Below are 10,050 nucleotides of genomic sequence, written 5' to 3' on the forward strand. Positions count from 1 at the left end.
ACATAGGTAATAAATTTAGGTACTAAACCATTGACTTAGAAATAAATGGACGACGGGTCTAATACAAAAACCACGAAAAAAATGTCCCAAGTCAACCTATTCGAAATTTAAATTGTAATGTCATCACAGTATCGCGCTGTCAGTAGAACAAATGAAGACTAAAGCGGAGTTTGGCACTCTGTATACGATTTTACCGCCTTACAATTGCGGACACTTTTTAGCGCGGACCCGACGTCCATATAATTGTAAGTCAATGTACTAAACGTAAAATTTTAAGTATTGTATGGGTTTTTTATCTATAGAGGAAACTACAAGTAATCGAGTTTCTAAAGTGTTTGATTTATAGAGTGAATCCTTATATATACATTAATTTCAGGGAATGTACTGCCACCGTACATATTTCTGTCGCCAAGCAGTAATGTCAGCATTACTGTGCTCCGGTTTTGAAGGGTAGGGGTGCTGGTGAAATTACAAGCACATGGGACTTGTCAACTTATGTCTCCGGGTGACGGGCGCAGTGGTAGTGTCCCTCAGATCTTTGCGATTTAAAGCTCTGAGTGGCACTGCATTTGTTGTGGACAGGCGTGTAGCTTACCATCACGCGCATAACTTGTTCGTCCCGTCCCTTTATATATAAATTCAAACTGAAGCTTTAGTAATAACGATAAAGCAAGTGATCAAATAAACGCAATTATTTCTCAATTACGTATCGCTGCCTCGGCACAGGCTTAAGGCGCCGCCGCGAGGGCTGGGGGAGCATCCTCTGAACTTCACAGTTGAGGAGATGTTGTTCTGGCCCCCGTGGCCCCTGGGTAGCGAAATCGGGGGAGTTCGTTCGGCATGTGAGGCTCGTTTGGTGTTCGGCGAGCCTTACATTTTTAGTCGGGAGACCGTTGTGTCTCCCTTTTCGGGGAGAGGCTGCGCTGGGCTCGGCCAGCAGCTGGTGGAGGCGCGGACGAGTGACAGCGTACCCGTACCACCACCTGCAGCGGAGAGGAGGATTTGGTGCGGTCGGGCTACTCTCCTTTTCGTTCAGCCCAGTCCCACATAACCCCGGCTCTGTCTCCGCACGGCCGGAGGTATCTGTTAGCAGATTCTCTCGGGCAATAAAAAAAAATAGGCTTAAGGTGGCGACTGACCGAATCATTTTGGCGTAACGTAACACGAGTATTCCGCATGGCCAGTCTCGTAAGTTTTGTTTATAGTGACTCATCCTATCAACTTCTTGGTAATGTGGGAAGGGCACTATAACCTGTGTGAGCAAGCCCGCAGAGGGACTATCTAAGTCAGGTCCTAACCCCAGAACAGTCCGTTAGCATAGACTTCTTCCGGTTCTCTATAGGGCTAGTGCCTTGGTGAGCCGCCCCGAATGAACGTACAGTACCCTCCCCATTTTCCTGATAGGTACCGGAGCTGTACAGACATTCACTTCCTGTTGCATACTACGCAACTAACGGAAGCCAACGGGAGCCACCGCTGAGCCGTCGACCCTAAATCAAGCCAAACCAAATCTCTTCATTGGTGGCGGAGCTGAAAGGAAACCCCACTTCTCGACGCCGAAAAACGTTTCTCCTGTTCTCAAACTCCTACGCAGTAGGAGGGACCAGAGGATGTCTAGCTCATCCTCTACCAGCTCTCCGGACTAGTGCCAGAGATGCTGGTAGCAGAGTCCTATGACCATGTCCGTACATTGCTCCTGATTTAAAGGGCAACTCAAGTGACCCGCACGTCTCCTCGCCTCAGGCCCTCGACACACACCACCAGGGCAGACGAACGTATTCATCCCGGCAGCTAACCACAAACCCAAGTCCGGGTGCGCCAGAGACGCTAATGAAGGCGTATCATTGGCAGAGCGTTCATCCCGTCTTACCGGGGAGCCCGCAATCTCCCCGGCATTCTCTCGGGTCAGTAGATAGGGACAATTCCGCATGGTCAGTGCGGAGAGTCGAGGCAATCGCCGCGAGCGTCAGTATCCTTTGAGTGTCAATGTTACGTTGCGCCCAAATGATCCGGTCAGTCGCCGCCTTTAAGTTGTTATTGTAATATATATTACTGTTCTAGTAAAATACAATAATTACTAAGTTTTTGTTTTACAATTTGATACTTTTTAGATTGGTAATTGGTAGTAATAGTAAGTTCAAACGCGCAAGTTTCCTTCCCGACGACCCCTGCCCCCGTATTTCCGCTAGCGCTTTCTTTTATTACCTACATTTCTTGCTGTTTAGAGCGGTCTATAAAATAAGTATTTTTATTGGTGTACGAAGTAAAATCAAAATCAAATAATAATTTATTCCATAGGTAAAATTTTGCTGACCTCCCTGAGAAGAACGAGCAAAAAGCTGTAGGGATTGCTTTTTTCAAATAAATTTAAATGCTACCATAATTTTGTGGAATCTGGACTCATGCTGTCTTTCCATACACTTTTATCTAACACGTAGGTAATCTTCTTAATTTAGCAATATAACTTTTCAATTAAAATACTTTTAATGCAAGTTTTAATATCAGGAATTGATAATCTTAATAATTATATGCTTCGGAATTTTATATAAAAACGTATACAGCTCCCCATATAAGAATCGTTTACCTTAGCTACACGAAATCGTCGTACCATGAGTTTGAACTTAGTTCTAAGTAAATATTATGGATATCGTCTTTCTTATTGATATAATTATGTAAATTTTTACGGGCATACAAAATGTTTGAGTAAATGTTTTGTATACCCGTAATCTGTTGAATTATCAAAGTCATGGAACAAAAGTTGTTGTTTATGATGTTAGTAACACAGTCCTGCGAGGTTGTTAGTATTTTATAAATAACCTTGTAAATTTAGTTACTCTAACATATCTGCAGTGGTAGTTTGTAGATGATCAAACGAACTCGTTGAAGTGAAGTTCGATCACTATTATGTGAGTCGCTTCATTCGAAGATATAATATTTAACCAGGTAGAGTTTTAGAGTATTCAGTTTTGCTTCTAGTTGATTTTATGTAAATTAAAAACCAGAGGCTTAATTGATATTATAATTTTTATTAAAAATATATATAGATATGAACATATAACGGTTTTTCTCCTGAGATCACAATCATAGCAATTTTTAAATCGTACAATGATATAATAATTTTATAAATAAAGATTAGAAGAATAATAATATTAATTTAGAATGGTATAATTTGCCGTTTTATTAAGTTGTAAGCAAATGGTTCTTGCGAACGTGTGTTCGTCTTCAGTAAGTATTAGTCTATTATAAAATCTAGTAAAGGATGTGAGATGTCGGAGTCCAACTCGCAGCCTTGCGTATGAGCTCTATCGGCACCTCAGCCGCGCGCGCAGTACCGGGTGTTATGCGCGCCGAAAACTGTTGTGTCCACACCCGCCGCGCCGCATCTAACACCTGCCGTACACTTCGGCTCACGGTCTGACTCGTGGCTACTCTGTGGGGAGCTCTGTGTGTCAGCAAAAGCGTTCCCTGATGTCCAGTTGTCTTATTTTGTGTTACCAAAATATAATGTTTGAAAACTGCGACAAGGCAAATACTTGGATCCTCTCTAAAATATGGGGGAAATTTTAATGTGGCCTGTACGTGACCAGGCGCAAACGTTTTGATTAAATCAGGTATTGCAATTTTAATCGGAATATCTGATATTTGTATATTTTTCATTTTAATCAATGCCAGTTTGTACGCGGTGTACAAAGTGCAAGTACAATAATATGTTTTTTCGTAAGTTTTTCAAGAGGAAATTCTGTATTGGGAAACCACGTTGAAACTAATGCGAGAACGACTTGGGGATTCTAAGTATTGCTATACTTTGGTGCACTGGGTTTCAATCTAAATGCGCCCTTAAGTAATCTTTTTATGCGGGCGTCTGAGCCTGTTTCAGACTATAAAAGAGATAAAGTAGACTGTTATTATTACAAAATTCCCACCAGAGCTTCAGAGACACATTATATTGTCCAATTTTATTTTAAGAAAGAGAAGCTAAGGATAAAGTCATCGCAGTCGCAGTCGAAGTCCGCGGGAGGCGAAGGGCGCGCTGATAACGGCAGAAAGGGTAGGGCTGGTGTGCAGTCGATGAGGCCGCCTGCAATATTATATATTATGGCCATTAACGAGACTTGGTTGAGAGAAGGCGAAGACGGTCGAGCACCCTCGGTGCCTGGTTACCGGCTACGTCATATTCCTCGCCCTGCCGCCGTGCGTTCGCGCGGTGGTGGGGTCGGCTTCTACATACGACAGGGCATCGCGGTCCGTATATTGCCTCATCCGCCGGCTCCGCTCGTAGAACAAATGTGGCTGTGTTTGAATATTGCTGGCATGAAGCTACTGATAGGGACAGCGTACAGACCCCCGTGGCTAAATGTAGACACTTTTATAGACGCATTGGCTGAGAGTCTGGGCTGTTTCTCATGGTGCAACAAAGTAGTTCTGTTAGGAGATTTTAATGTTGATTTATTGCACCAATCACATATCGATACCAAAAAGATTACATATTTTCTAACGTGTCATACATTGAAACAATATGTGTCCGAACCCACTCATTTCACAGAGTATAGTGAAACTCTTATTGATACCATTAGTACCGACGTGGATAATACTGTGGTACGAGTCGAATACATACAAGCGCTGAGTCACCATGCTTTTATTACATGCCTCTTAAATGTTGTGAAGTCGAAGCCAGCATCAACAAAGATAATTCGCAGAAACTTGCAAGGTATTAACAGTAAACAATTTGAACTAGATCTTAATGCAATAGACTGGATGAGTATAAGCAATTTAGGTGATGTTGATCATATGGTGGGGCAATTCAATGAACGATTAGTGGCGTTGTTTGATATACATGCACCACTCCGAGTGTGGCATACTAAGCATCACCAGTATCCGTGGATTACATATAATGTAAAGCAGCTGATGAAGCGTAGAGATGAAGCCCATGTTGTAGCACGCAAAAACGGTAAAGATTCGCAAAATACTTACTATAAGGAACTCAAAAAAGCTGTAAATGATGTGTTGCATAGTGAAAAAAAAGCTTATTACGATCATTGTATTAATAATCAGAGAGATTCCCGGGTCTTATGGAAACATATTAAAAGAAATGTTAGGATAAATTGTAAACAAGAGCTTCCTGTAAATATTTATAATGAACCCAATTTAATAAATGATCATTTTTTGAATCTACCCGGTAATGCACAAGCCGCTTTAACAGACATGACATTTTTTGAACAAAACTGTAACGTTTCTGAAAATTTCGTACTGGAGAGAGTAGAAGAAATTGAGGTTCTCCAAACTATGCGTTCGTTGAAATCAAAGGCGGTTGGTCTTGATGGTATTTCGTCAGACATGTTGCTGTTGTCATTGCCCACCACATTATCCGTTGTAACAGCTATGGTAAACAGATCCATTGAAACGAGTACGTTTCCAGCGGACTGGCGGAATGCAGTAATACGGCCTATCCCGAAAATTAATAATCCAACCACCTTACAAGATATTCGACCAATAAACATACTGCCATGCATGTCAAAGGTTTTGGAAAAGATCGTGGTGAAACAATTGACAAACTTTTTAGAAAAGAATAAAATTCTTCCTACTACACAATCTGGTTTTAGGAAAAAGCATAGCACAGCAACTGCCATGGTCCACGTTGTTGATGATATCTTAACTGCTCAAGACAGTGGACAGGGGACCTTGTTGACACTGTTAGATTTTTCCAGAGCCTTTGACTGCATAAATGTCGACTTACTGTTATCAAAGCTTCATTATTACGGGTTTAGTGAGTCTACCGTTAAATGGTTTGACAGCTATCTAAAGAATCGATTTCAGTGCGTAGAACTGTCAAACCAGAGCGGATCAAAATTACTATCGGAGTCACGTGACGTCACACGAGGAGTGCCTCAAGGCTCAATTTTGGGTCCGATCCTTTTTATTATCTACAGTGCCGATGTAGTGCAACATATTAAACACTGTAGATATCATATTTATGCTGACGATATACAGGTTTACATTTCATGTAAACCATGTGATGTTCGTACAGCTGCGGATAAGTTAAACGAAGACTTAGAACGTGTAGCCCTTTGGGCTGAATCAAATGCGTTAGTACTAAATGGCAATAAATCCAAATACATGGTTTTCGGTACAAGAAACCAAATAGCAAAAATCGTAGATCACGGAGTTACTCTGGCCATTAGGGGTGAGGTCATTGCACGAGTAAGTGAGGCTCGTAACCTTGGTCTCGTTATGGACGAACATCTTCGCTTCGAAAATCATGTACTGGGAACGGTTCGAAATTGTTTTTATAGATTAAAGATATTGTATAACATTAGGAATTATCTAACAGTACAAACGCGTGTTAAATTATGTGACTCGTTGGTTTTATCTAAGTTTAACTATATGGACGTTGTTTACGGGCCGCGTCTACTAGCGCATACGCAGAAGCAAATTCAACGAGTGCAGAATGCATGTGCAAGGTTCTGCTTTAATGTACCACCACGCATGCACGTAACTCCTTATATTAACGAAGCAAATATTTTAAAGATGAGAGCGCGGAGAGATTTACATTTGGCAAGTTTGTTGTTTGGCGTTATCAAATACGAGGTTCCGCCTTATCTGGCTAAAAAGTTGGTATGGTCACGTGACGTAAAAACCTCCTTCACCAGAACGTTGAACTGGACGATGGTAGTACCACGCCACCATACCGCTGCATTCCGTGGCAGTTTCAAGTTCACCGCAGCGAAGATATGGAACGTCCTGTTGCCTCCGCCACTTCGTAGTCTGAAATCAGTGCACACTTTTAAAATCAATTATAGAAAATATCTCTTGGATAACCAAAAAAGAACAGTGTGATTTCACTTGTGCACTTACCGCGCTGGTTTCGACTCATAGCATTGGTGTACGGCGGCCGATATCTTCATTGTTATCGCTGCGGTTTTCGTGATAGGGCAGTTGAGGCATGCTCCTTGAAATTTATTCAATGATTATTAATTATTTTATTTTTATTTTTTATTTTTTTAATATAATCCAATCTCATTAATCTGATATTTTGATTATTTGTTAATTTAATGATCATGTTCCATCATTTATGTTTGTATTTATAATATAAATTTATTATGAGCTCGATATTATACAATACTTACAAAATACTTTAGAAATATACAATACGTTAGAAATACACTAGTAATAGCTCTAATCGTAATAATACGTACCGTTATGGTGTAGGACACTGCGTGTTTCATTCTGTAAACAAAACAACGGAGCGAACTGCGTTGTGCTGGCTGTCGAATAGCGTCCCCTCCCCCTTACTTCTCCCCGCGCACCTTTCGTCACAATCCGACTCGGACGAGGATCGAGAATAATTTTATTTGTTAGATAATTACGTTACCACACTATAAACACACACAGAGGGTATATTCATATTTTATATATATATTTTTGTTATATTTATGTAGATTTAATATAATATAACACACACAGCAGTAACACAATGCACAAAATACACTTACATAGACAAATATTTAAGTAGGTACTTTATTTTATTTTGCGACACACACGTCCGTCACTCATCTCGGATCAGGGCTCATTGAAAACCAGCGCCACAGTCAATTCTGGCTGTGGTAAAAGCTGAATGTAGTCCTTTTGCGTACGCCACGACTGCACAAATGACTGAACAATTTGTTGTTATTTTGCTTTTGTTTTTTTTTCTTTTTTTTCCTTTTTTGTTTGTTTTGATAATTTTAATGTTTTCTTTTTTCATTTGTTTGTTTTACGTATGTCTATTTTGTTTATTAATTATTATTACTGTTATTATTTTTAATTTTAATGTTCATCGTACTGGGTTATAATTCATTTTTTTTTGTATCATGTGTTGTGGCGTCACAATAAATGTCTATTCTATTCTATTCTATTCTATTCTATTCAATAAGATTTAATGATGATTGGCTTGATTTAAAATATATTACGTCGGAAACCGACAGGCTTTGCAGCAGGAGGAACCATACCTGGGAGGGCCAATATGGAAAACCAAGAGTAGGTACTCTTTTGCTTGGTCATCAATAATTTTGCGTATGCATTTCAATAATAAAAAGAAGGGTGGGAAAGTAGAAAAAAAATTTGAATTCCGATTCAGTGTAAAGGCATCTACGGCAAATGCATCTAGCTCCTGAAACCGAGAGACAAAAATAGCGGATGTGGCATTGGTGCGGGATGCAAAAAGATCAATCTCGGGTTGTCCGAAATGTCTGTCAATGGTCTGGAAGGCGCGAGAGGACAACTCCCACTCGGTGTCGGGATTAGTCTTCCTAGATTCTATATCGGTGCGATTATCTTTTGTATTTACATAATATGCACATGTGCATTCAAAATTATGTTGCGCTTTTCGCACCATTGCCAAATTGGTTTACTTAAATCGCTAAGGTGGGGGTATTGGATCCCGCCCTTGCGGTTTATGTAACTGATCACCGTAGTATTGCGTACTCGCAACAATATAACACAATCAGATTATACTAATATAATATAAAAATACTGCAATTCTTAGTAATTGATATGGTGTTTCTTCTCAACAGCCTTCCGTTGGTCTCCTGTGCTAGTCGCGCCACATACGGAATCCCAACCGGTGCGCAGTGTATCGGTATAAATTCTAATTTAAAACTTGAGGTTTTCATATACGATGAAGTCGAGTAAATATTGTCTGTCCACCAACTCACTCAATTAGAATTATATCTGGAAGATAAATTGTTGTTTCATAGTTACCGTCATGTTTTTGAAGACTTAGAAATTTCTGAATTTCCAGTAATTTTGTATATAACCGTATTTAGAGGCTGGGCAAGCTGAGATGAGGACACCAATCTATTGAGCGTACTCCCGTATGGTACATCGGGGTAACCTCATTATTTTTTAAATAAGTAGTATAGTGAAACGGGTGAGGGTCTTAGTACCCTTGGGAGATCAGAACGACACCTCTTAAACCTTCAAGCGACAAAAAACAACACACATCCGTCCGTCATCTTCCGTCCGTCATCCTATACGCGAACGTCATATGTCCGCGCTCGCTATAGTGACGGCCAGTCGTAGGGTCGTACCAAGGAGGCGCGTTACACACTCCCCCTCCGATCCTCCTGGTCGACCCGACGGAGGATCGGTCAGTCTCGCGTCCGACCAGGCCTCTTACGCGGCCGGCCGTGGCGTTGTCGCGGTTGGATTGGTCTTGGGACTTGTTCATCCTCGGTTGTGACGTGACGGAACGGGGCTAGATCAGACACGTGAAATTTGCCAAGCTCCTGCCCAGAATCACAATCAGTAATCTCGTAGGAAGTTGGGCTAACTTTGCTAGAGATCATGTAAGGTCCATCCCGCTTTGGCATAAATTTCCTTGTTTTTGCCTTTGGAAGAATCACTTAGTTGGCTAGTTGTCACCAACACTAGGCCACCGAGTTGGTACTCAGGAGCGGAACGGCGGTTCTTATCAGCATCTTCTTTTCTAGAATCTTGCTGTTGTTCTACCCTCTCCTTGACTTCTTTCAAATTTTTAAAGAATCGCCGCAAATATGGCGTGACCTGGGGCAAAAAATTCTCCTTCTCGAGGACGGCCCGTAGATCGTGATGTGCATCGTACGGAGTACGCATCTCCCTTGCAAACATTAAATACGCGGGAGTACAAACCGTGGTGCATGTTTTCCCTGAATTCAGCGCGAATCTAACCTGCGGTAGAAACACAGGCCAAGATCGATGTTCATTCTTGACAAGGATTGAGAGCAATACCTTTAAATCGCGATTCTTGCGTTCTGCTAGGTTTGCTTCAGGGTGATACAGCGGTAGAAGCTTTTGCTTAACGCCGAGTAGAAGCATGCACTGTTGCATGGTTGCAGCTATGAACTGGACACCATTATCTGAAATGATCCTGCGAGGAAATCCGTATCTCAGGAAATACTCGTTTATGAGAACAGGCGCGCAGACTTCGGCGGTGGCGTCCTTTAGCGGAAACAGGTCCACCCATCTGGTTGCAGTGTCTTCAACAAGAAGCACCCATTTCTCACCATTTGAACCCTCAGGTAAAGGCCCAAATAA

The 10,050-nt window shown here is 41.3% G+C and overlaps 1 long non-coding RNA gene across 1 annotated transcript; it reads right to left on the reverse strand.

The window, feature by feature from the left end:
* Nucleotides 1–6,637: 6,637 nt before the first annotated feature.
* Nucleotides 6,638–7,264, reverse strand: LOC113232364. Its single transcript, XR_003310618.1, has 3 exons — nt 7,194–7,264; nt 6,853–6,946; nt 6,638–6,762 (listed from the first exon to the last, which is right to left on the reverse strand). It is a non-coding gene; the product is annotated as an uncharacterized LOC113232364 (long non-coding RNA).
* Between the last annotated feature and the right edge of the window lie 2,786 nt (nt 7,265–10,050).

This window comes from Hyposmocoma kahamanoa, unplaced genomic scaffold, assembly GCF_003589595.1.
Source record: "Hyposmocoma kahamanoa isolate Upper Pololo Valley unplaced genomic scaffold, ASM358959v1 76, whole genome shotgun sequence".
NCBI lineage: Eukaryota > Metazoa > Arthropoda > Insecta > Lepidoptera > Cosmopterigidae > Hyposmocoma > Hyposmocoma kahamanoa.